Source organism: Cupressus sempervirens, chromosome 8 (assembly GCF_028749045.1).
Source record: "Cupressus sempervirens isolate cs-2001-9-10 chromosome 8, ASM2874904v1, whole genome shotgun sequence".
NCBI lineage: Eukaryota > Viridiplantae > Streptophyta > Pinopsida > Cupressales > Cupressaceae > Cupressus > Cupressus sempervirens.
Genome location: NC_143125.1, coordinates 703,260,292 through 703,287,345, shown reverse-complemented (window position 1 = coordinate 703,287,345; position 27,054 = coordinate 703,260,292).

Below are 27,054 nucleotides of genomic sequence, written 5' to 3'. Positions count from 1 at the left end.
ATCCCTCAAGTCACTAATGTACAACCTTTGATAAAGTACCTGAAGCTACCTCAAAAAAGGTTGATACAATTAAAAAAGTTGATATAGTTGAGAAGAGTATAGTGGAAACCCAAACCAATATAGAAGAATAGAGTGGAACATGACAGATAATCTTATATGCACCTATAGAAAAATAACAAGGTGCATCTTAAGTCATTACAAAAGTCAAGGAAAAGATTGAAGAGATAGAGATGATACCATAGCTAAAGGAGAAAACAACAATTCAAGCACTGGTAACCTTACTAGTATCTGGCACTCCTTCAATTGATACTCTTCAAAAGACAAGCACAGATGCAAAACCATTAGAAATCTTAGTGTTGATTCCCAACTCATCAAAGGCTGAAGAAGTGATATAATATGGAGATGTGAGCCTTGATGAAGAGATTGTGTTACCCAAAGATGACTATGACACAATGACTATAGAGAAGATGGGTATTTTGCAACAAGCCCTAGCAAGGAAGAAGGATCAAGAAATACTTAGAAGGGAGCATAGGTAGAAGAAGGCATTGTAGGATATCAAAGACATCTTTAGATTCATTAAGTCTGCCAACTCTAGATGAGACCAAGCCACTCATTGAACAACTAACACATGTAGTGGAGAAGGTTAGTGATGTAGACCTTGACACAAATGAAAAATTGTTAGAATGGTCAGAAAAGAAAATTTAGAGCAAAGTAAATGATAAAATATCATGTGATATAGCACTAATACAAGTTGCATTAGAAACTAAGGTTGAGGATGTGAAGAAGGTACTTGAGAACATTTTCTCATTGTACACTAAATTTGGTAATCCAACACTCTTCACCCAAGAGACTAGAAGTCACATTTTGAGTTTGGAAAGTTAGATTACTTCATAAGGTGCAAAACTTCCTTTGACAATAGCTCAAAGTGAGAAGCACTTCAAAAAATTATTACAAACCTAGAGCTAGTTAGCTACATTGTTAGCAGATGAGGCCAACACAAGGGCCAAACTAATTAGCATCTAGACAACATTAACCCCACATATGGATATTTTGCACAAGGAACTAGGTTATGCTAAAACTCTCATTAAGAAAGACCCAAACCTTTCAACATTAGACAACCTAGTCCACCTTGTTGCAAAGTTAGCTATCTAAATAAAGTCTTTGGATGTATCATGTGAAAGTTGGGATGCATCTCACAAGATTATCCTAGATGTCCATAAACCTTTTCTAGACAAACACACTATAAGTGTATAGCACATTGACATAAGTGTCAAAAAGGGGGAGAAATAAATATTTTGGAGAGATAAAGAGGAGATAGAGAAGAAAGTAAGAAAAGGGAGAGATAAAAGATAGATTAAGCTAAGGAAGAGAAAGCAAACAAACAACATGAAGTCAGAGAGTATCAATTGAGTCACATTTACTCAACAAGAGTACAAAATTTTGGATACAAAATAGACCTATCAATTTAGGGGGATTTATCAAATTTTGAAATTTTGAAGTTTTGTACAAAGGCCAAGTTAGAGATATGTTATGCTTTTAAGGATAAGGAAATTAAAGCATGACCAAGTGTTTTTGACACTGATGTCAAAGTGGGAGATTGTAGATCTTAGTTTGGTTTTGACTAATGAGTGTCTACACACTTATGTCACTTACTTAGTTCATGTTGAAAAAGTAGTACATGTTGAGAACATGTAAATAATAGAGCATGCTGAGTCCATAGTGAGTGCTAAGCCACTCATGCGTTGAGTCACTCAAGTGCTGAGCAGACAATATGTGCTAAGTCATTCAGGAGCCAAGTAAATAGTGGATGTCGAGTGATATAGATGCTAAGCTACAACATAGAGATTAGTATGTGCTAAGCATTAGAGACTTCAAATGTTGACTAAGACAATTTTTTTATAGTTGATTGTAATGGAACAAACAACTATGTAAACCATTTTTGAGTTGAACTAAGGATGAATTATGATATTTTGGAGATAAGGAAAGGTTTAAGTAGAAAAGTGGATGAATCTTAGTCATTGATTCTTACTTAAATTTAAGTCACCTAAGTCTTCTTAGGGAGAAAAAACCCTAAACTATCTAGAGTGCAAAGGAGTAAGAGAGAATTTTTACATGCACAAATAGAGAATTCATGGTGGATAAGGAGTTATGATCTAAGATTGCATTACAAAATCAATTAAAGGAGAATAGAGGAAGAGAAGAGCACACAAAAAAGAGACATCTAATCAAGAAGAATTGAGAAGGCATTAGTGTAGAGGTGATCTATCATCAAGCAATAAAGTTCTAACCACATGATCATTACTAAATGATTCTAGCAGGGTGAGATCTAACAGTCTTTGTAAGCCTTTAATAGGGTAGACCTTTCATAGGGTAGATCATGTCTCATGATCAAAACATTATAACCTTAATTGGATACACTTTATTCCTATAGCAGTGAAGATTTGTGGGTGTCATCCCCACCCCAGATTTACCTTCTCATTGGAGGGTTTTTGGGTAATCATATCTAGTGTCATACATGTGTGAATGTTTACTTGCTTACATGTTTAAGATGTATGTTCTTTACATGTTATTTTAGTTTACTCATTGAATGTATGAGATGGATGTGTGGTGAATTTTTTATTGGTCAAAGTTTAAACTACTGATTCTCCCCCCTCTCAGAAGTTTACCTTTCCTATTGTAATTCCAACACAAATCATTACTTCTTCTTTGTTTTACATTCACTAGGTCCTGGTGAATCACCTTCTCTTGTCTTATGACTTCTAGGGTGTCATAAAAATTTTCATTAGAGAGTTCACTAATAGACTTAGAAATTTTAGAAGAGGATTTTTTTTTTCACTGAGAGAAATATGTGACTACCTACTAGTAGTAATTTGTTCTTGAGGATTTAGTTCTCTTGGTGGTTCACCCATTTTTTTGACCAATCCTTTCTTCCTTTTGGAGGAAGCTCTTTGTGAAGATTTACTTCTAGGTTATTTCTAACAAAGGCCCATGTATTATCTCTTCTATCCATGGTCTTCAAAATAAAATGACATTTATTCTATAACCTCTAAGTCACCACCCACTAGTTATGGGAAATATGATTGGAAATAAAAAGACCTTAAGAGTTCTACTAGATCACTTATAATTGAAAACATGACAATAACTTTCATCAAATAGAACTTATGGAAAAAAAATGATGGTAAATAATCCTTCTCTAGCCCATTAGGAAAAGAACCTGACATGTACTATAATTTTTTAATAAACCTCTACAATACTGCCCAACGTAGTTACCATTTTTGTTGGTTTCTAATTTAATTGATTTTCATTTAATACTAGGGAGATACCAAATAACATAATACCTAGGGTTTAGTTACTTCCCATATTTGGTACATCCTATTTCGGCTTGGACCAATTGAACAAAGCAATTATACTTTCTACACTTTAGGCTTTGCTAGACCAAGGTGGGTCAACCTAATGATTTGACACTTTTTATGAATAATACATCTATAATACAAACCCTTCACAAAAAATTTGGCCTTGAACCTTCTTGAAATTGCAAAATAAGTGACAAGTCAATAATAGCCAATAATGAACTTGAGAAATTTATACAAGTAATAGAAAACTTTACATTCTATTTATGATAACAATTCTTAAAAATTTTCTTGTTTTATAAAATTGAATTCATGCTAAGATAATATTGACATTGCTTGATTTCTTTTACTAAAAGGTAAGTGTCTTAATCCATTTTCAAAATAGTCATATTAATTAACATTTAGATCTATTTAATTGTCTTAAAATTGAATGTATCAATGGTTTACCTACAAACCCTTTACTTATCATATTCCTCCCATACCCTAAATGATCCTATCATTTAATAGAAGCACTTACTTAATTCTTTGAACTAAAAGAAAATCTAAAAAGATATACAACTAATTAAATTACATTTGAATAAAATGAAACTTGTTCATTCATTGTCAAAATCACAAAAGCATAAAAATGGAGACATAATTTTGAGACACAGATATCCTACAATAATTGTTTCTTTAATCTCTTTGAGAATCATAGATAGTTCTAATATAATATTTATGACAAAGATATAAGACTAAAACTAGACTTTCATTAATTTCAAACTTCTACAGAAAACAAGTTGAATACATCAACACTTAACACAAAACCTAGGACTGACTCAAATGATATTTTTCATTCCAAAATAAGAATTTATACCCTTCTTCCCAATCTTGGAAATCATTTTATAGAATAAGGATTTCAATAAGCTACAGATTGGGAAGCAACATGTTGAAAAATGACATCAAAAACAAGTTACTAAGAAGAAAAAACTAGTTACAAACATTCTCTACACTTTGAGATATGGGAAGCAGCTCAAAACTGATAGTTGGCATATCTTGTATTTAGGTACTTTCTTTGTTTAAAATGTAGATATATCCACAAAAATTACATACAAAGATAAGACATCCTAATATGATTCATTTCATTCCTTTATTATATCTTTATTTGAACCTTTATATTTTTATTCTATCTACTTCACATGGGCAAAGCGTTGAAATCACCAACTACCTCCTACACATATATCTCCCTTTTTATTTGTCACTAAGTGCCTCTAATAGTTTCAAAATAACCAAAAAATTTGCTCCACCTAGCATCTATAATGGCTTTTGATTCTACCACAAACTAGTTCATGTCAACTTCTACCTTGAAATGGAGTCAATCAAATCATAGAAAGACACTTAATAAGACACTTCATCAATATTTCCATCAAGAATAGTCACACCATTTTCTAATGTCAAAATGTGATCAAAATATGTCGACCACTCATGCCAATATTTTAGCTTATTGACATTATCAACAATGGAAGGAATGAACTTATCAACACCTTCACTCATTATCTTAAGTTTAGCCTATATCACTTGTAATTTACTCATGAGAAACCTAATCAATTCTTTAACTACTTGAAAAGCCTCTTTCATTATAAAAGTTTTGTCTTATAGTTTTGGCCCCATTGATTAAAAATAGGGGTTAACCATGTTAGGGATTCATTGCATGTATGCTTTGCACTTTGCAATGATGTTAAAATACTATAGAAATTTTGAAATATCCTCATCAATAATTCCAACCTATGATTCAACATCCCCTTTAGTGCATTTATCTTAAGATGGTTATCATGAATACTAGCCTTAGTTTCCATAACAGGAACTGCCTATTCAGTTGACACTTCTTTTTTCTCTGACATGGGAGTAGTTTTCTTAGTAGCTTCTTCTATTTTGTCAACCCTCATCTTAGTTTTAGTTTGCTCCATTTCTTTGATCCATTCCTTCAGGGTAGAAACTTCATTTTCTAGCCCTTGTACTTTCTCTTATAGCTCATTTGCCCATTTTCAAATATATACCTCTTTTGGAGTTCTTCTTTATACAATTTTCTTATTTCAATGTACACTCAAAAGGTTTGAGAAAGTTGATCTTAAATCTTCCCCAATTTAGCCTCATTCATGAAAGTGAAGTGATTCAAAGAACATCAAATCTCACTACTAATAATAGAGTCCAAGGTCCATATGACAGTACTTCCTTGGGTTGTGTCTTTAACATCTGTAAGCCTAGGCTTATTTGTCTCAAGAGAAAAGCTCCACACAGCTAGTTTCTTGTTGTTTATGTTGAAACCTGAACCTCTTTGTAGCCCTTGTGCATGAAAGGATTCATAAGAAATTTTCTTATCTTGTATCCTAATTTTTGTTGGAAATATAGTCAATTAGATGTATTGATGATTTCCATTTATGGCAACATATACTCAATATTATATTTATGCATTTAGAGATTGAAAATTGTCTAAGTATTAGGCAGTTTGCAAGATTACAATATACATTTCTTAATAGTATGGATGATGAATAAAGAGCTAAGTTTATGCATTATTGAGGAAGGTTCATAAAATTATCATGATAATGTGTACCAGTGTGCATGTGTTTATAGTCAATACAATGCAAGGTATAGTAAGTTTAACTATGCTGGTAGTTAACAATGTAGAATAAAGCATAATAAAAATAAAATTGTATGACTTTAGGAAACATTTTGACTAAAAAATAATTACTAAGTCCTTCTAAGCTGACTATGTGGATATTATTTTTATTATATCAAGCATGTGAAGACATGGAAGCTAACAAAGCAACAATTTGTGAATATGCGAGGTATAAGTAAAGATCTTATGTGGTGCAAATAGTGTGTAAGTGTGTTGAACAGTGAATAAATGTGATGCGTGGATACTATGGAAGTTTTATGATTAGATGTGACATGAAAATTATTGTGAGAACCATTTTCAAGGCACATGTGATGCAAAATTTGATGTAAAGGTCAGGGAAAGTCCGAATTATAGCAACAAGAGAGTATTGTATATATATTTTGTGAAGGAACTGAATTGTATAATTGCATGTTAGGGAAATGGGCTCTTCATGCATACATTTTAATTGATCTACCAACTTCTAATAGGGTTGAGGCTTCTAACAAGGTCTCAAGACAGTATATGTACTTCATAGACTCCTAACAGGGTCAATATCCTTCATTAGATCCTATTATTTAGTGAATCACCTAATGGGTATCATCCCCATTGGGGTTTTCTCTTGGTCAGGGTTTCCCTAGTTAAAAAATAATGGTGTATGAGTTCTATATGTATATGGTTATATTTACTATTTAGCTTTGTTAGTTTACTTTAATATGCAAGTTATAAAGTAATTAAAAATACTCAGTTGTGGGAAAAAGTTTGTCAAATACCGATTCAACCCCCGCCCCCCCGCCCCCCCACCCCCCCCCTCTCAGTATTATCTATTTCTAAACATTGGTATTAGAGAAAAATTACTTTGAAGAGGCTTACTAGCTTAAGTAAGATCCCAGTGAATATGGAACAGTTGAAGAAGATTATTGAAGAAGCTCTTGAACAAATTGACCTTCTTACTGAAGAGAAACTTGAAAGATAGATACAAAGATGCAAAAGTTTACATTGGCAAATTGAAAGACAATATTGATTATTTGAAACATGGCAAGGAATCATTGGTATAGACTAGTGTTAATGATGAAATAGAAAATCTCAAGAAACAGAATGAGATCTTGAAACATGAGTTGAAAATTGTTGAACTTAAGTTGAGTCTTAAGACTAGTGGTAATAAGAGTGAACCTAATTTAAATTCTGAGAATGCATACCTTAGATCCTAGTTAAGTCAAGAGACATCTTAATTAGATTCTATTAAGATAGAGCATGCAGAGTTTGAAAAATGCAACATCATTATGAAAGGAGAGTTGACACAAACTAAACAACAATTAGAGAAACTTTACACAAGTTCTAAGAAAATTGATGAACATATATTTCATCAAAGACCTTCTTATGACAAGATAGGCCTTGGATATATTCTTGGAGAGAAGTTGGCAAAGAAAGATGAGATTAGGATTGAACTAAATTCAATAGCATCAATCCCTAAAGAAAAGTTCAAGTGGTCTGATGAAGTTGAGAAAACTAAATTGAGAAAGAAATTTGATGAACTTAGAAAAAAAGAGAAAGTTGAAGAAACTAAGCAAGATGATTCATCCAAAGAGGTAAGACATGAATTAAAAGGTAGATGTTTCACATGAAATGAAGTTGGACATATGAAGAGAGATTGTATAGATAAGTCTTTTAAACCCATTACTAGTTTTTATTGTTATAATTGTCATGGTTATCGACCTAAGGTAGTAGAATGTATAAAACCTATGTTTTTAAAAGGTAATAAGAATAGTAGAATGTTTAGGAATTCTAAACCTATAGGTAATGGAAGAAGTAGAACATAGAGTAGATCTAATGATGGAGAGAAACCTAATTGTGAAAGGAAGCAGTTTGTTTTACAAATGTAACAATCCTAGACATATTGCAAGGAATTGCAGACTACTTGAGAGTCAAAATGGAAACAACTAGAGGAGGAATGCACTTGTATGTCATTTATGCAATAACTTTGGACACACAACAAAAATCTATATAATAGATAGGGGGAGCTTTAATAGGAACCCTAATCATAGAAGGAACAACAAGAATGATATAAGGAATGAAAATGGAGGCAACAATAGTAAAAAAGAAGTAGTCAAGGAACATGTTGAGAAATTAAAAGAAGCATTTGTGAAAGCTTGTAATCTAGAAAGTTTACATATAGTATTGGAAGAATAATTCTTTGATGCACCTAATGGAAAGTTGAAGTCAAAGATTGTTTGTGAATCAACCTGCTGGTTAGAGCTGATGTTAGAGAGGGAGTTAGAGTTTCTGCAGTTAAAAGAAGGTAGAAGACATAGAGAGAAAGATATGTTTTAGTGTGCAAGTCTTGATGTGATCATAGTAAGTGGGAATTGTAAGAGCAAGGTCACTGGTAAACAAAAAAAATATTATGAGTTTATGGTAGATATGCATTTATTGTACAATGCAATTTGAAATGACTTAAGGATCGCAAACAAGATTTGAGTAAAACTTGTTCATGTGAAGTGTCTTGAGCAAATTGAAGAGTGATTTGACAAAAATTGAAATACGAAGCAAGTTTGTGAAGTTGAAAGTTGCAAAAGCCCTAAAATCATGAATTTGAGGTATTTTATGGAATATTGAAACAAATTTCTTGAAGTATTTATAGTTATTTAAGAATGGCTATTCAAAGACTGCATAATGTTAGTGATAGACCAAGGTATGAGCAAGAAACATCCATTTTTTTCTTTACTTGATGATACTATAGGTGCATTTTTGAAAGTTCTAGAAAATGTGGTACATGTAGAGGATATAAGGAAGTATATACATTGTAGAATCAAGAGTATAGGAGATGAGGATATTCACAAGGACTTAGGAGTCATGTGTAATAATGAGTTATCCCTAAAGTTTGAGTATGTGCACCTTGAAGATTTGAATTTGGTGAAGTATATGTTCTACACAAAATTCAACAATCATGAGTGGACATAAATTATACTAAGCAGAGTTCAAGATGATAGGTTCCGATTTGGTGATGCACAAATTGTCATTTATAATGACCTAATATACAAGGTCATAGGATTTTTTCAATTAATGAGAAAAGCGTCAGGAAATTAGTGGAGAAAAACCTAAAAACCAAGTTCAACGGAAGAAATATGAAGGTTGATCCTATTCAAGATAAAGTAGCCAAGTTGTTGACTAAAATCTTAAGGTACAAGTTGAACCATGGACCAAGGGTAAACTTTGTACCAACTAGATTCATTCATATAGAATATGTGATGGCCATTGAAAGGAGAAAATTTAATTTTTGTGACATTGTCAGAGTGCATCTTTTGGACAATATTGTGAAGATAAAGAAAACTAATAGTGAAGTATTTATATTTGAGCCCTATTAACTCATTTATTCTTTTATGTTACTAAGAAGTTTCTTAGTCTAACTAGTTGGGATATTAGCATGTACATAATGAAGATTGTAACTCAAAGCTATAGATCTAAACTTGAGAAAATCAAAGACATTGAAATTGATAGAATGATGAAGCATTTTCAGTCCAAGATGAAATTAAGGTATATGATACATCCCTCTATGGTAGAGAAGTATGAGGATGATTTGTACTTCATGGTAAAAATTGATAATGCATGCATGGAAGCAGTGATACCTAGAGCGAAATTCATTAAGCCTATGGGCTATGAGATGAGTGTAGAACTTATTGAAGGTTATGCATAGATCATACACAAGTCTAAGCAGGATACAAAATATCTTAGATGGGGGACATATGATTAAAGGTCAAGAATTGTAGACTATGAGCTCCATAGAAAGGAGACTAAAAAGAAAGTAGAGAAGGAGATAGATTCCATACTCCAGGAATCTGGCATCACTAGATAGAAATTCAATGAGATAAAGGGAATTGTGCTAGAGATAAAGGCTAGTGAGGAAATAGAAGTATTGGAAACAACACCTATTTCAGTGGTAGTACCTTTAGAAGGTGTAACAATGGTACAACCATGTTCCCAAGCTCCCATTGCACCATATGTAGGAGTTGCTCAAGTGCAACCTAGAAGAGCAAGCTATGAGCAACCTAGGAGGCAGTCAAAGGTGGAAGTACCTATTGCACAAAGGAAGTCAAGAAGACTGATGAAGGTTAAGCAAGAACTTACACCCCAAGAAAAGAAATGAGTGAAGAAAATCACCAATGGGCCTAGAAAAAGGAGGAAAATCATGCAACTAAGAAGTTCTAAAAGCCTATAGGATGATGATGATGATGAAGATAAACCTATTGAACAAAATGAACATGAAGCCAAGATAGCCACAAGAAAGAAAGCATGGAAACCTAAGGTACAGAATCTGAACATGTAGATTATAAATAATGACAATTTTTTTCAATTGAATAAATTTTATACTATGTATGAGAGTATTGATAAGAGGCAATTAGAGAATGCCTTAATTAGAAATATAATTTTGAGGAATAATAGATTTGATATTGTTTAGAATAAGATTTCAAAAGACCTATACAATAGGTTGATCAATAGGAAGAGAAGGGTAGTAGAAAAAGATCTAAATATCAGGATCCCATCCATAAACAAGTTATGTGATGTTTGATCAAAAGAGGAATATGAGACTATTTTGAAGGGTATTGAACCCTTCCTTGTTGAGGAACAAAAGAAGAGAAATTCTTCTAATGGGAGGAAATTATGAGGAAGTTAGGTAAGAAATAGAGGAGGCTATAATGAAATATATGTTCTTGGTACCCAAGGAGAATGTACAGGAAAAGGTTGATAGTGCATTGTATGTATAGGAAAACACACCTTCTAGTGAATAGGAAAAGGCATAAGGGACACATCAAGTACTATCTCCACCTCACATTATTATTGGTACTAAATCCATGCAAGTGGATAGTATGCATATAACTATGGATACAAAGGAGAATCCATTTGTAGGGTATGGGGAAAATATTATTGATAATATCACTACCTATACCAGTTCTAATGAGGAAGAGGAAGACAAAAAGAAGAAGGAAATTGAAGAAAAGAAAAGGAAAGAAGATGAAGAAAAGAAGAGGATAGAAGAATAGGAAAAGAAGAGGGAAGAAGAAAAGGAGAAGAAGCAGAAAGAAGAAGAAGAAAAGGAAAAGATAGAACAAGAGAACAAGAGGAAAGAAGGTGAGGAAAAGAAGAGCGTAGAGGAATAAATGAAAAATAATAATATATCTTTAGTAGTATTAGTAGTTGGAACATCAGCAATCATACTATTCCATCTAATGATGAAGATAAGAAAGAGCTATTGCGCACTTTTAGTAAATTTTTTAAGAAAATCAAATCTTTAAAGACTTTGGAGAAGACCCTTGTTGAAGTCTTGAGGTGCATGTAGAAGAGAGTTTCTACAATTGTAGCTAATCCAAACTTGCAAGCTAAGGAAAAAGAGTTGGTGTAGACCTTTGATAAGGAATTCACAACCTTTGCTGAAGTAGCAGCAATGCAATCATGGAGAAATCATGATGAAACCTTATTCAACATAATATGCACCAATGTGCATAATGATTTGAAGGCACTTGATGGAAACATCAAGGAATTAAGACAATGTATTGCTGAAGGTAAGAATTTATATGGACAATGTGCAATATCCTATACTTCCTTATCTAATTTTGATGCAAAGATAAAAGGCAATATAATTGAGATTTAGTCACTCACTACAAGATTGCAACAAACTGAAATCAAATTTGAAGATTCTAAGAATGAGATTGAGAAGATCCACAATGTTGTTAAAAGCATTGAATTTGACAAGGAGAAGGTAATAATAAGATTCTCTATTCTCAGAAAATATCTGGCACCCAAAATTGTAATTTTCCAGAGGCAATTCGAGGAATGTCTTTCAACAATGAATTCCTATGACAAATTTTCCTATACTAACTTTAGTGCAATTGAAGTGCCACCTATGCACTTTTCACACTCATTAATATATTAGATACAATCAAAGGAAACTAGAAGAAGGACTTTGATAGGCTTAAGATTGATTTTCTAGATTGCATATCCAAAACGACAACCTGATCAACAATATACAATAAGTTTTTGTGATACAATTTTTCTTTTTTACACCTTTTCCATTGATGTCAAAGGGGGAGTATTATATAGAGAAAATTGTATCTATATATATTTTAGGGGTATCTTATGTATATATCAGTGTAAAGGAGTTATAAGAAATGTAATGATCCATAAAAACATGAATAAAATTGTTATGTTTTGAAGGCAATTGAGTATAGTTATTTTATTTTTTTTTTGTTATGTATGACATCATTTTAGGACTTATCCAATTTACCGAAATGTTGAAATCAATGTAAAAGGGGGAGATTATTGGAAATATAGTCAGTTAGATGCCTTAATGGTTATCATTTATGGAAACATATACTTCGCATTTCATATAGATCTTAATAGTACAGACGATGCATATAGAGTTAGGCTTATGCGTAGCTAAGGAAATTTCATAAGATTTTCATGATGATGTGTAATAGTGCACATCTATATGGTTAGTATGACACAAGTTATAGTAAGTTTAACTATGTTGGTAGTTAACAGTGCAAAACAGAGCATAACAAAAAATAGAGTTGTACAACTTTAGGAATTATTTTGATTACAAAATAATTACTAAGTCTTTAACAAAAAATAGAGTTGTAAAACTATGTGGATATTATTTTATTATGTCAAGTGTGTGAAGACGTGGAATCTAACTAAGCAAAAAAAATTGAATACACAAGGTATAAGTAAAGATCTTATGTTGCATAAATCATGTGTAAGTGTGTTGCATAGCTAATAGATGTGATGTACAAATATTATGGAAGTTGCATGATTAGATGTGACATGTGAACTATTGTGAGAACCATTTGCAAGGATCATGTGATGCAAAATCTGATGTAAATGTTAGGGAAAGTGTGAATTACAATAGCAAGTAAATATTGTATGTATATCTATTCTATAAAGGAACTAACTTGTATAATTGCATGTTAGGGCAATGGGCTCTTCTTGCATACCTAGTAATTGATCTATCAACTCCTAATAGGGTTGAGGCTTCTAACAAGGACTCGAGACACTATATGTACTTCATAAAATCCTAACAAGGTCAATATCCTTAACCAGAGCCTATTGTTTAGTGAATCATCTAGTGGGTATCATCCCCACCGGGGTTTTCCTATGGCCAGGGTTTCCTTAGTTAACAAATAATAGTGTGATGAGTTCTCTATGTGTATAGTTATATTTACTATTCAACATTCTTGGTTTACTTTCATATGCAACTTATAAAGTAATTAACAATACTCAAATGTGGGAAAAATTTTGTAGAGTACTGATTCACCCCACCTCACAATATTATCTATTTCAAAAAAATTGATGTAGCACAAATGTTGTTCCAAAATCCCATCCAGGCACTAATGTCATGCCACTTATTCTCACAAGGTCTCTGGCCTCACTTACTATCATAGTCTCACTATTTGGATCATAGCCCAGAAGATTTTTAAAAAGCTCTTTGGTTTTTAGTTCACACTCCCCTAATTTCAACATCAAATTAAATTGACTTTGTTTCACATTATACAAAAAACCTTCTAATTCTTCAAACTTAATAAAGTCATCATCTTCTAAAAAAATTCTTCTTGAATGATCCTATCATCCTCCCTTGCTATAATTAATTACAGGTCTGTCGATGAGCTCTAAACTGCTTTCATGCTCTCGTATAGGAAACTCTATCTCATATAAGAAAAATAATGGCTCTTACCCAAAATTAGTTATAATATGATCTCTTTAACCATTTTAGGCACGTGGACAATTGTTTTCCTTTTGTTTCCCTTACCCACCCATGTAGATACGTTAGTATGATCCTCTTCTTCATCCAATTATATATTCATCTCTAGAGAATATGGATTTTCTCTCTCTTCCTTTCCTAAATATTGTGGCAATTGTGACATTATTTGACAATAATTTTGCAATATTTTCTCAAGCCTAAATGGATAGGAAACCTCTAAGCCAAAACCCTCAAAGCTAGGGTCATTTTTCTTCATCTCCTTCTTCACCCTATTAATATCTTAATATTTCCTTAACCTATCTACTATATCTCTCTCAAACATATTGTTCCTGATTATATCCTCATAAGGTAGTTCTTTATTATTAGGAAGAGTGTAATTCCTAATTCCTTTCAAAGAATTTGTAGCAACACTTTCAAGGTCATAATTTTTTTATTGCCTAGAGGATAGATTGTAGTACCTTAAGTATTCATGAATTTTTTGAATTAACTCTTTTCCAATTGTAAAATTTCCAATCTTGCAACATCTACACAATTTTTTTCCCTTATGCCTTTTAGGGCCTAAATACTCCCTACCCATAATTCTAAGTTGCCATAAACTCCATTATCCCCAACCTAGTAGGTATATACTCAGGTAGTATGTATGGAGGATGGGGGCATGCATAGATTCTCATGACTAAAACATGTGTAAATAAAAATGCATCCCCCTAGTTATGGTCTAGTTTAGCATCATATTTTAGCCATGGATGACTTAATATTCTTCTTACAATTTCAGGGATCCTATCTAGTAGGGCATCCATCATTCTCATAACAATAGAGCTAAAATTATTTTAAAATGAAATAGAGCTAGAGTAAAGGTAATATCTATCCCATACCCAAGTCCACATTTTCTCCAACAAGTATCCATCTAGGTCTAATATTTGATCAATGAAATAAGTACTGAAGTAGCCAACATTCTTATATAGTTTGAGATGCATCAACAATGAATAGTGATGGAATTTGAAACTTCTAGATTCTCCCCTCTAAGTAACATCAATCTGTTCTTGCATCTTCTCAATGATTTAATCCATATAATTATATTCAAAATTTGTTAACTAATATTGAATTTTCAAAGCCATAAAGTAGGGTCCTCTATACACCATATCTGATCCATCACTCCCAAGCTACTTGTGCACACCATAGATTGTATTTTGCATATAATTTTTGAATTTTTCAACTTGTAACATCTTATCCACCTTCTTAGGAATGTCTATTACTAATTTTATCTTGTATGGAATGGGATTAATTGTCACCCTACCATTATAAAATCTGACATTCCTCTCAAATTTTTCTGAGAAGTCTTGGATATCTACTTCCGCACTCATCTGTCCTTTGAGTCCAAATTCCTCAATGAATGATGCATGATTGAATGTGCATAATATTCTCCCATCCTCCTTGTGAATTTTTTTTTACAAGGTTGTGTGACACTATTAAGGCTTTTAGCAAGTCTACATCAATGTACACCTTACGAAAAAAAAATCCAAGTTTATGCTCCATGGGTTTGAGGCTGGTGGCTTCTTAAATTTTTTATTATAGAAGAGCATGAAAATTCATATCCATTTCTATTTGGGAATATGGATTCTTTGTAATATATCTATGGATCACAAAAACTATGGTCATTTTCATAAATAACATTTGATGATCCTAGCAGAAGTTGAGCCCACTCATTTGCATACTTATTCAACTTCCTCTACGTTTTTTTGCTTATTTTTTAAGATGATGCTTGAAATATTTCAACCTTTTTAGATTGTGCCTCATTACTTCCTTTTTATATCATTTTTTCTCTACAAAAAAGCTCTTTATTGTGAAAATCTCAAGAAATATTTCAACAACTTGAAAAATCAAGCGCTTTGCAACTCAATAATCTTTTTTGGCTTTGGCAACTGTTACTTTTTAGGTTAATTTTGTTTTCTTTAGGTAAGACTATGCCCCTTCAACTTCATTTATTCCATTATATACCTACATGCAAAAGGATTCAAATTTTACAATCAGAGTGTCAATTTAGACCTTTGGTGATGTTTACAGCCAGCTTAGCATTCTTATTTTATGCAAAAAAATCCTAATCACTTTATAACCCTCGTCTTTTTTATATCCTACAAAGTCACTTTATGCATTTTTTTGTATTTTAGGGTTAGGATTTTATGCTCCAATAGATTTCCTCTTTTTCATATCTCCTCAAACTTAACTATTACAACCTTCTGATCTTCCACTTGATAGCTTATCAAACAATCAAGAGATTTAACTATCAAAATCCCTTGTAGCCATGAGCTTATGCTTAACTATTAGAAAACCTCAATGTAGTGTCACAACCTTTTGAAAATAGACCTCTACTCCTATGCTCAACTTCTACTATAACTTTGGAAAGCTTCATAATGGATCTTTTGATGTTACACTTAACCCTTAGTCATATCCTCAAACAACTTTCAAGATATACTTACAACTTTACACTTGCATTTGGATTGTATCATCAAGATACTTATTATCTTAATTGAAAAAAACTTTATGCACTTACACTCATGCCCTTGGTCATATCTTTGGGTGAGCCTTACAACATGACTTATGCACTTATGTTTCTCCTTTGAGTGTATCATCATGACTCATTTTCAAACATACACATTTTGAACTACAATGCTACACTTGACCTTTACATCGTAATATTGGGAGAAAAATTTACCATTGAGGAATCACCATACGATTCTATGCTCTAGTCTTAGAATGTATGTTTAGGAAATATTTTAATTTTATCAAATCGACTTATGATGATTTTCTTGAACATATATATGTAGGGTCTAAACACTAAAAAATATTCTTTACGATCCTATGCTCACACTTTATCATGAGATCAGGGAGGAATATGGAATATTCTTATTATGCCTTATGAACTCCAAGTAGGACATTAGACTTAGGAGAAATTAGAATATCAAAGCTTGGATAAAAATATTTGGCTGATTCCTTAGATGATTAAAATATTTTCAACATAACCTTGAGTTATAAGAGGATTATTCTAATGTTTGAAATGTAATATAGACTGGGTGACTAAGAGGGGAGGGGCGAATCAGGAACCAATAAAACTTTTAACTTAATTCAATGATTAACCATCACTGCATAAACTAATCTAGTTGCATGCATGAAAGAATGAAAGAAAAAAAATTCATAACACTTTGACACAAGACATGGTAAGCTAGAAACCTTCCAAAATAAAAAGTAAAACTAGGGTGGGGATGATACCCACAAGCTTTATGACCAGTATAAAGTTGGCCTACTAATGCTTACAATTTACCACTTCTTGTGATCTCCCCTATTAGGATCAATAAGGATTGTTAGGTCTACCTTGTTAAAGGACTTTAAAACATATAGTGAAGTATGCACTCTATTAGGACATTTAGAAAAAGACTGTTAAGTCCACTCAATTAAAGGATTTGACTAATGCACCTATTAGGATGAATCACTGGCTCATCTCTGATTTGCAACTTTGATTTTCTGAATGAGATTCTTTGAATTGCAATTATCACCTTATTATGATATATAATTCTCTACTATACCATATACAGCTTGTAGCCTTCTTTGATTCGCATTCATATGCTTCTTCTTCACATACACATTTCTTACTATATATTATGTTGGAAATATTCAAGACTAGCTAGGTTACTGAGAGGGAAGGGGTGAATCAATAACCACAAAACTATTAACAATTTTAGAACTCAATAGAATAATCAAATTAGCATTAATATATCTAATCTTTTGCATGCATAAGAAACTGAAAGAATATAACACTGAGAACACAATATTTGGTGACCCAGAAACGTTCTAAATAGAAAGTAAAATTGGCGTGGGGATTATAGCTACAAAACTTCAATACTGCAACATAAAGTTGGCTTGTCAAGGCTTACAATGATCACTTTTGATGATCTACCCTTTTAGGAGCAATTAGGACTACTAGGTCCACCTTATTAGAGGTTTTACAAACATTCAATGAAGTATGCACTCGGTATAGAGATTTTAAGAAAAGATTGTTAAGTCTACCTTGTTAAAGGATTTGAAACTAATTCACCTATTAGGATGCAATAGTAGATCTGACTTACAACTGAATTTCTGATTAAGATCCTTGAAGTACTGATCACCTCTATGTGATAGATGTAACTTGGTTGCTCTTCATATGACCTTGCAATACACTTTAATCTGCTGCTAATTCACATTCGCATGTTTTTCATTACATTCACATTCACTCTTCTCAAAATCACTACTCTTGGGTATGATACAATACATTACATATATAACCATCCATTTCACATAATTACAAGGTCAACCAATACACAAGTTAACACCAATATTAGAGACTTGGCCCAAATGTGGATACTTGGGTTCTGAAAATTGACTTGGTGACTTTCTGATGCACGACGTCCACTATCATTACTTAGCATTGTCATGCACTCAATAGAAGTAGAGACATGGTCCATACTAACCACTTCAACATAGTTTCAAACTCATTGTACATTGGTGACTCAGTAGATACGGTGTCACTCAGTAGAAACTAAATTCCACATTTACCATGGCTACACTTGGTAAACACTCATCATCTCATCACTTGGTTAACACTAGCTTTGCTTCACAAGAACTAATGACTTGGTAGACACTACAAAGCTTGGTAACTACTAAACTACTTGGTAAGAACTGTTAGACTTCACACTACCTGAATTCACTTGGTAACTACTAAACTACTCGGTAAGAACTATGAAGCTTGGTAACCACTGAATTACATGGCAAACACTGGGGACTAATCAAAGAGCTTGGTAACCATACAAAATTTGAGTAAGTGTTGTCACTAATAACAAACTTGACTTAATGCCAACAATCTCCCCCTTTAGCATTAGTGACAAAAAAACTTATCAACCAAAACTTATTTACAATGTAGTGTGATACTTAGCTTGGTATGGCATGCTGATTTTTTATTTTTCAAAAGTGTCTTTGTAACTCTATCAAATATACATTCCCTTTGCATAGATCTCCCCCATACAATATACATATCATATCAGGCATAATAACATACTGAGTGTATCTCCTGGTATGGAATCTGTCTATCATGATATATACAAATATCTCTCCTCCTTGAATATATACATGTCTCTCTCCCCCTTTTTGACAATAATGCCAAAGATTTATACATAATCTACTTATATAGAGACACCAAAATGTGAGAGAAATTCAAAATGTACCTTAAGAATAAGAGTTAAGGTCTTGTCCCAATTTTCTTGCAAAATTTTGTAGGTTTGAAGAGAAACTTCTACTTCTATAGAGAGCTCAATCATATGATTTGTAATTGAAAAATTGTTGTCATGGATCAATGTTTTAGAATAAGCAATGTGCTTATGCATTGTATCCATGATAGGAAGGATCATGTTCTAGATATCTATGAGTGTAGACTGGATCCTTGCTTCCTCTCTCAATAATTCTGCCTACATATCTAATAAGAATCTGATCTTCATATGGTGTGCAGAGCTTGAACTGGGGTCAAGTTGCAACTTTTGTGCACTAGACTTTAGATCTTCATCAATATTATTCAATTTTCTCTTAATTTCCTTAGTATAATCGGTAGCATCACATAACTTTGCAAAAAGAGATGTCACATTTGTGTAAGAAGTTTCAAGATTTGACAAAATTGAAGATAGTTCTACCTACTAGATGGCTATTTGCTAAGCAATTTTCTCAAGCACTTTGTTATCAAACTTATTTTTTTCTTTCTCCATTAGCTTGTCTTGACCACTAGAATCTTCATTGAATTTTCTAACTACCTCTTCTAATTGCAACAAAATGTGTTAAGAAGTATCAACATCAACACCTATAGCTTCTATCAAAATATTCTTAGCACTTTCAATAATCCTAAACTCTCTATCTCTCTCTTCTCTTAATTGCTTCTGTTTAGCTTTCTTTTGGAGGAGCTAACTAACTAATCTCATTTGATCTATAGTAGCATTTTCAAAATCCAATTTGGGAATTTCAATATCCTCATCCAGATCTATATCTTCCTCTATTTCCTTTCCACTAATCTAAAGTCTTGGTTGAGTCTTTGGTTCAACTTCTAAAATTAATGCTTTAGATTTTGGAATAGAAACAATAGTGGAAATAGTAGGGCTAGCAGTGAAAACTTTTACAGTGCCTACTAGTGGAATACTGGCTAGAGTACTTAAAGAATCCAAAACTGATGTATTTGCCAAACTTCCCAAAATTGAGGTGTTTACAAGTGAAGTATTGATAGAAGTATTTATAACTGAAGTACTTACTGAAGCATGTACAACTAAAGTAGCCAAAACTAAAGAATCCAAAACTTTACTTACTACTAAAGAACTCAAAATTGTGGAACACTCTGTACCCATTGCTGCAACTAGCTTAGTAACTAAAGGATTATGTAGCTTGGTGGATGAAGTGGTAGACACTACTATCTATGATGTATTGAGCTGGGAGGTAGCAGGGAGTGATTGGACATTTGATGTATCAATGGTTGTCACAATTAAAGTTGTTGAAGCTATCTCCAAGCTTGATAATGTTGCAATTTTTGTGGGAGAGTGAGGAAGGAATGCTATGACAGCTGCAACTATGTTGACTGGGTCACTTTCTTCTTCTTCTTGCCTAGCTTCCTCTTCAGCTTCTTCCTCTTTTTCTTCTTCATCATCCTTCATCAACTCTTGATATTATTTAGCATCAATGGTGACAAAATGAGTACTGTCTTTTTCATTTTCTTCATCCTTGTCACTGTCATCATCATCATCTTTGATCTCAACAAGATTTTCACTAGGTTTATGAAGATGGAATACATTTTTCCATAAGTTTGTAGCATTCTTCACAACATACTCAATATCTTTCATTAAAACTAGACAAGTATTGAACTTCAAAGTCATTTTTCTCTCATTTTCTTTTAATGCTTTATGCACCTCTGCATTTGTTAAGTTGGGCACCAACTATTTTAGTGTTTGAGCAAAAATGTCTTTGATAATCTATATGGTGTTCTCCCATCTAACCTTGATCTTATCCAACATAATTGCAGGGACTTGTGATGCAAACTAATCAGGAGAGAATCTCCATCTGCCTAACTTGTCCATGATCAGATCTTCAACTTCTTTCTATTCAACTAGGGTCTTGGTCTCATATTTGAGTGCTTTGAAGTTGTTTATTCCAACACCTTCTCTTAATTGTTTTAGTCTTTCCTGAAATTTGGGAGGAGGTCAGTTGAAGACAACATCACTATCATCTTTTTCTTCTTTCTTCTTGGATCTCCTTGTGAATACTGTAGTGGAAGGCTTGGGTGGCTTGGTGATGATCACCTTGCCTTTCTTCCTTGCTAGTTCATCTTCCTTTTTAGATTCCTCTTCATTTTTAGATTCCTCCACATCTTCTCCTTTTCCCTCGATAATCATAAGAGGGGTAGTTGCTATTTTCAACTTTGATATCCTCCTCTTTCCTTTTTTTACCACTTGTGGAAGCTTAATCTCAAGCTCAATTCTAGCTTTAGCTTCATAATAGGTTCCAAAGAGAGGTGCCTTTGGATCTACAGGCTCATTTAGCAGGGCTTCAATAATTTCCTTTACCTCATCAATGTTAATCTCATATGGAAGCGATTTTACCCACAAAATTATGGGCCTTACTGCCTAAATGTAAAATTATCCATGATATTGTCAAAATTTTCACCCATTTCTACGATAAACTCATTGATCTAATATAAGACTAGTGTGTCTTTTCTCGATACAACTGTGCCTTTAAAGGGGAAAAAATTTTGAACATAGAAAACCAAACATGTCAATAGTGAACCAAACTTGCATGGGTTATTCTTTGATGTTTTAATTATTTTCATATTTTTGTTTAGCTATTTCAACATCAAATTTGCTAGGTCATATGACAAATTCTTCTTAACAACCTTATAAGCTAAGTCAACTACTTCACATGACACACTATTGAGTCAACTTGAGCTATAAATCTTATGTTCTATCACATGAATGCCAAACTTGAGTATTGTATCAGATACACTACTAATTTTCATTCCTCTGCCATCCCACTCAGCTAGAGTTTTATTTTGTAACTCATCCTGACCTAGGGTTTTAGTGACTTTAGCTTTCGTAAGCATAGGGAGACTAGTAATATGATGAATCATTTTCTTTGTAATTAAAACTAGTTATTTTAACCATAGTTGACCATTATGAACTCAGCTTAAGATATACCTAATCCATTTGATTTGAAAGTTTTGAGGTAGGTGAGGAATATGGGTTAAACCTTTCTCTTCCAAATGTTTATGTTTAGTTATGAGAATTCCATCCACACAAATTTCACTTAGGGCATTATCCATTTCAAGGGTTCCTATCTCCTAAATTGCACATTTAAAATGAGTTTGAATGTCATTGATAAGAAGTACCTTAGGTGGTAACTATGACTGAGCTCCATTCGACTTGAGGGTTTCGATCATCACTGGCACCAATTTGAAGTTAGGAACTTTCCACTCAACACCTCGCACCAACATTTCAGATCCTTTCCTCACCTTCTTGTTGTTGTTGGATGCCATGATAACTCAGTAAGCTGAGAGAATTCTTTGAAAAAACTTTGCTACAAATTCTACTAAAGATTGTTGGGATGCTCTGCAAATTGCTTTGTTCTCAATATACCAAATTTACGATGGAAATGAAGTTGATTTCCTACCTTTTCATGAAAAACTTCCCATTAGTACTCGATATAATGAGAGCCATAATGATATTGTATGTGACAACTTATCATCCACTATCTGCACAAATCACTCGATGAAAGCTTGTGACTCAACCAAACATAACCATGTTTCTCCCAACTTTTCTTAGTATAACCCAACCTTACTTAGTGATAACTGATACTGATCTTTTGTGATCCCCTTGTATCTAGAATACTGATTTGGATCTTTTCTTTCTTTTCAATTCTAGAACTATTTTAGATGTGACCATGATAATATAGTTCTAGTTCCACCTTAAGAACTTAATTGGAAATGGTGGAGTTACCCAGTTCTTGAGTGACATGACTATCATCACTTGAATTAGCTTGCTTAGTAGATTTAGGAATCCACTAATGTCTCATCTACTTCCTAATGCTATCAAATTTTGCTTTCTCTTCATCCTCAACTCTAGCTATATTCATGCAATTCTTAGCTATATGACCAAGTTCAGTACATGTATAACATTTTATGGTGGTTTCCTCCCTTCTCATGTGATGTCTAACACAATTTATGCCAATATATCCATATTATCCACAATAATGACATCTACACCAAGTGTTTTAGTCCCAACCAAATATTTCCTTTACAAATTGTTCTACTAGATTGAATGTCTTAGATCTACATTCAGATGCCTTGTGACCTTGTTTCTTGCATTTGTGACACTTGCCCTCAAAATTTGGTTTTTCTTTGCATTCATTAGCTTTATGACCATTCTAACTCCAATTATAGCATTTTCCATTGAATTTTTCCTTTTCATTACTCCAAAATTTATTTGATGTATGACCTATCTTACCATAGTAATTGCAAGTAGGTCTTTGATTCCTTTGAGCACCTTGTTTGGAAGATTCACCTTCTTCTTTGTAACCAAGTCCTTCTTTACCCTTTTTCCTATGAAGATTCTGCTCATTTTGTTGATTCGATTGATCCATGTCTACTTGGGATTTCATTATTCTTTCATTGAGTTTCTTTTTAGAGTTTAGATCAACTTTCAACCTTTAATTGATTTTCCTTTCAGAGTTTAAGTCATTTTTTAACCTTTCATTTTCAGATCTCAAACTCATGATTTCTTCATTTTCATTGGAGAGTTGATTAATAAGATTTTCTTGCTGAAGTAATTCATTTTGAATTTCTTTTTTCCTTACCTCCAATTCCTATTTTGCCTTATTTCTCTATTCTGAAATTTCACACAATCTTATTGACTAAATTTCTTGTTCTATTTTTAATTTTCTTACTTCTTTCAAGGAGCCATTCTTTTCTAGGAGTTCTTTGATTTCATCATTTGCTTCATCTAAACTACTTGAGGGGAGAAAATCTTCAATCTTCTCTTCAACATAGTGTTGGTCATTCATCTGATTTGCAAGTCCTTTCTTCTTTTTAGAGATTGGAAAAGATGCTCTTTTTCTTCCTTGAGTTGAGCTATGGCTATCTCCAAATCTAGCTTTTCATTTTCAATAGCTTTTTCAAGTCTAAATATCTCCGTTGTCCTTGATCTTTGCTCAAGCTATCAAACTTTATCCTGAGAACCACAAAGCTCTGATACCAATTGTTGGAAATATTCAAGACTACCTAGGTTACTGAGAGGGGAGGGGTGAATCAGTAACCTCAAAACTTTTAACAATTTTAGAACTCAATAGCATAATCAAATTACCATTAATAGATCTAATCTATTGCATGCATGAGAAACTAAAAGCATATAACAATGAGAACACAATATTTGGTGACACAGAAACCTTCCAAATAGAAAGTAAAACTAGGGTGGGGATGATACCTGAAATACCCCAAAATTGGCTCATTGCCATGATCATAATTTTGGTCTATTTCAATCAATACTAAGTCCTATGTCAATAGGATATTCTAGTTCTGATATTCACTACTTGGCTTAATTACCAAATGCAGAAAACCCTAATCTACATTAATCATGCTATTTATTTAATTCCTAAAGTATTAACTCATAGTAGTCACATTAAACCTACTGATTAAGATTTAATTTAATTTAAAGTATTTATACTTTAATTAAATTAAATTATCTCCTAAGACTAATGTACTAAGGAATTAAAATATTTAATTTGATAATTATGCCCACTTTAATTAATTGAATTTGATTATTCAATTAAATAAAAAAGGTGTTTATGAGGTCATGTCCCACTTATTAAATTGAATAATATCTTCAAAATCCCCTCTTTAGTTCTAAAATGGAAACTCTGAGTGAACTACTTCTCAAAATTAGTTTCAATCTAGTTAACTTGCTCTCATACTTTTGACAAGTTCAGTTAACTACTTATCACACTCAAATTAGAAATAGTTAGCTTCACCTACACAAGGAAGTTTCCATCTTAACTGAATCTTCTATCTAATCATAACCATTCATCAAAGTTCATCCTGACTATTAATTCACTCCAAGATTCTATTTAAGGGACTCATAATTCCTTAGTATAGAGGTTGAATTGAATTTCTATCGAATCTCTACTTATTGTACACTCATTTATGTTCATTATTCTCATAAGCTTTCATTTCTTAGATTAAATATCATATAGCTTCAGTATGCATACATCTAATCTAGTTTATTTTATATATTCTTAGATTAAATGCATATCTCATTTTAGATTACTTGCACACTCATAAAGATTTAATTGCATCAAAACCCTTTATTCTAGAAAGGTCTAGTTACCTGCATCTCAACTCTGAGAGCATAAGCAGGAAAAATCCTTCTACACAGAAGGAAATAGGTCATCTTTTGTAGGGCCCATTTGTCCTTGCACCAAAATCCATGACTGTTAGTTAACATGGAACACCACATAATTAACCACTTGTGTGTAGGGGAGCGCGTTGCATCACCCAACAATCTCCCCCTCGACATGCATACCAGGTGCTTACACGGGTCAGGAAGGCACCAGGGAGATTTGAACCCATGACCAAGCCAAAACCAGGTTCTAATACCAATTGTAGGGCCCATTTTCCGTTGCACCAAAAGCCATGACTGTTAGTGAACATGGAACACCACATAATTAACCACCTGTGGGTAGGGGAGCGCGTCGCATCACCCAACATCTTGCAGGACCCCTCTTGGGTGAACAATCTCATGTTCATTCTAGGATGAATCTGCATACAAGGACCGTGTTGAAGTGTGTGTGTGAAGTCTGAGGCCACATTCCACATATACATTTCTGACGCCCACCGTGGGGCCGAGAAAAACATTTTTCTAGCCTCATTTATTTCATTTGCTGTCATTTTTATTATTCTATCCATACTATTCTGTACAGATTCTTGAATTTTCATGCAAGAAATTTCATTTTTGCATGAAGATTTGAAGGGTTTCACACATGTCTAAAAAATTTCTCGCACAAAAAAGTGCCTGATTGTGCAAGTCTTCACATGGCACCTCATTTTCTCATGTAGGTCAGTGAAAGATTTCGTGCAGTCCTGCATAAGATTTTGCACAAAAATTTGAAACAATGAGGTTCATTTTTTTATTTTCACCATGTTGTTCATTATCTTTTACTGACATATTTTTCTTTGAAGTATTATTGTTCTATTTTTCTAGTTTTCTGCAACTTAACAGTTGTCTGCAAGATGTTTGATGAAGACTCCTTTACATAAACCATTAAAACATGAACCGGCTATCTATTTGCAAGATGACTGTCTAAGATATGTTTGTCAAAATTCAAATCTTAAAACCCACAAAATAATGTATTTTATTTCTTGCTTTCAAAACATAGTCTAATTAGGGCTTGTGAACTTCCTAGGGTGCAAGACAAAAGAATAGGGGATTACGCTCTTCACCACTTGGAGGTCATGACCAAGGGTGAATTAGAAACCTAGATGCTTCTGAAAGATGGCATTCCAAAGAAGGCAAGCAGCTTAGTGGTTCTCTAGTTCTAATCCTTTTCTATGATGAGATGATGGTTTCCTTTCAAAGGGATCAAAATCTTTAGGAAGGATGAGTGTAGATTGATTAAGCTAAGTTGGTAATTAACATGTTCTATGTGTTTGGATGAGAAAGTAAGGTAGAGGAGTATGTTCTTTCCCCTTGAGGGAAATCAAAAACTTTGACCCTTGCGTTTGAACCACCAATCCGAGTCAATCCTTTAGAGGGCCTGCTAGAGTGATCCAACCTCCAGGAATGACCCAAGTGAGCACACTCCTCTTTCCAAAAATTCCAACTCACTATAATCAAGATGCTTTGTAGAGTGAAAGACTCCAAAGCCAAATTAATTTCTTTCTCTTGATTCTTGATATTGCTTATCAAGGGGAAGCTCTATCTGTTGCACTGGTCGGCACCGGCCCCAATCTTGCTAAGCAAGTGTGTGCACTCTTAGATGCTAGTGTGGGCTGTTGGTTTCAACTCTTCTTACACAGCCACTAGGGATTAATTCAAATGGAAGCCAAGTAAAAACCTCTTAGTTAGAAGTTACCTGGTTCACGACCGAAAGGAGGCATAATCTTTATGCAAGGAGGGGGGAGAATCTCTCCTATAAAAATTTCCATAGGCATGCTATTGGATGTTTGAAGGTGGTATACATGCTTGTCCCCTACCACAAGGGCACTCATTCAATGTATACTATTGAGT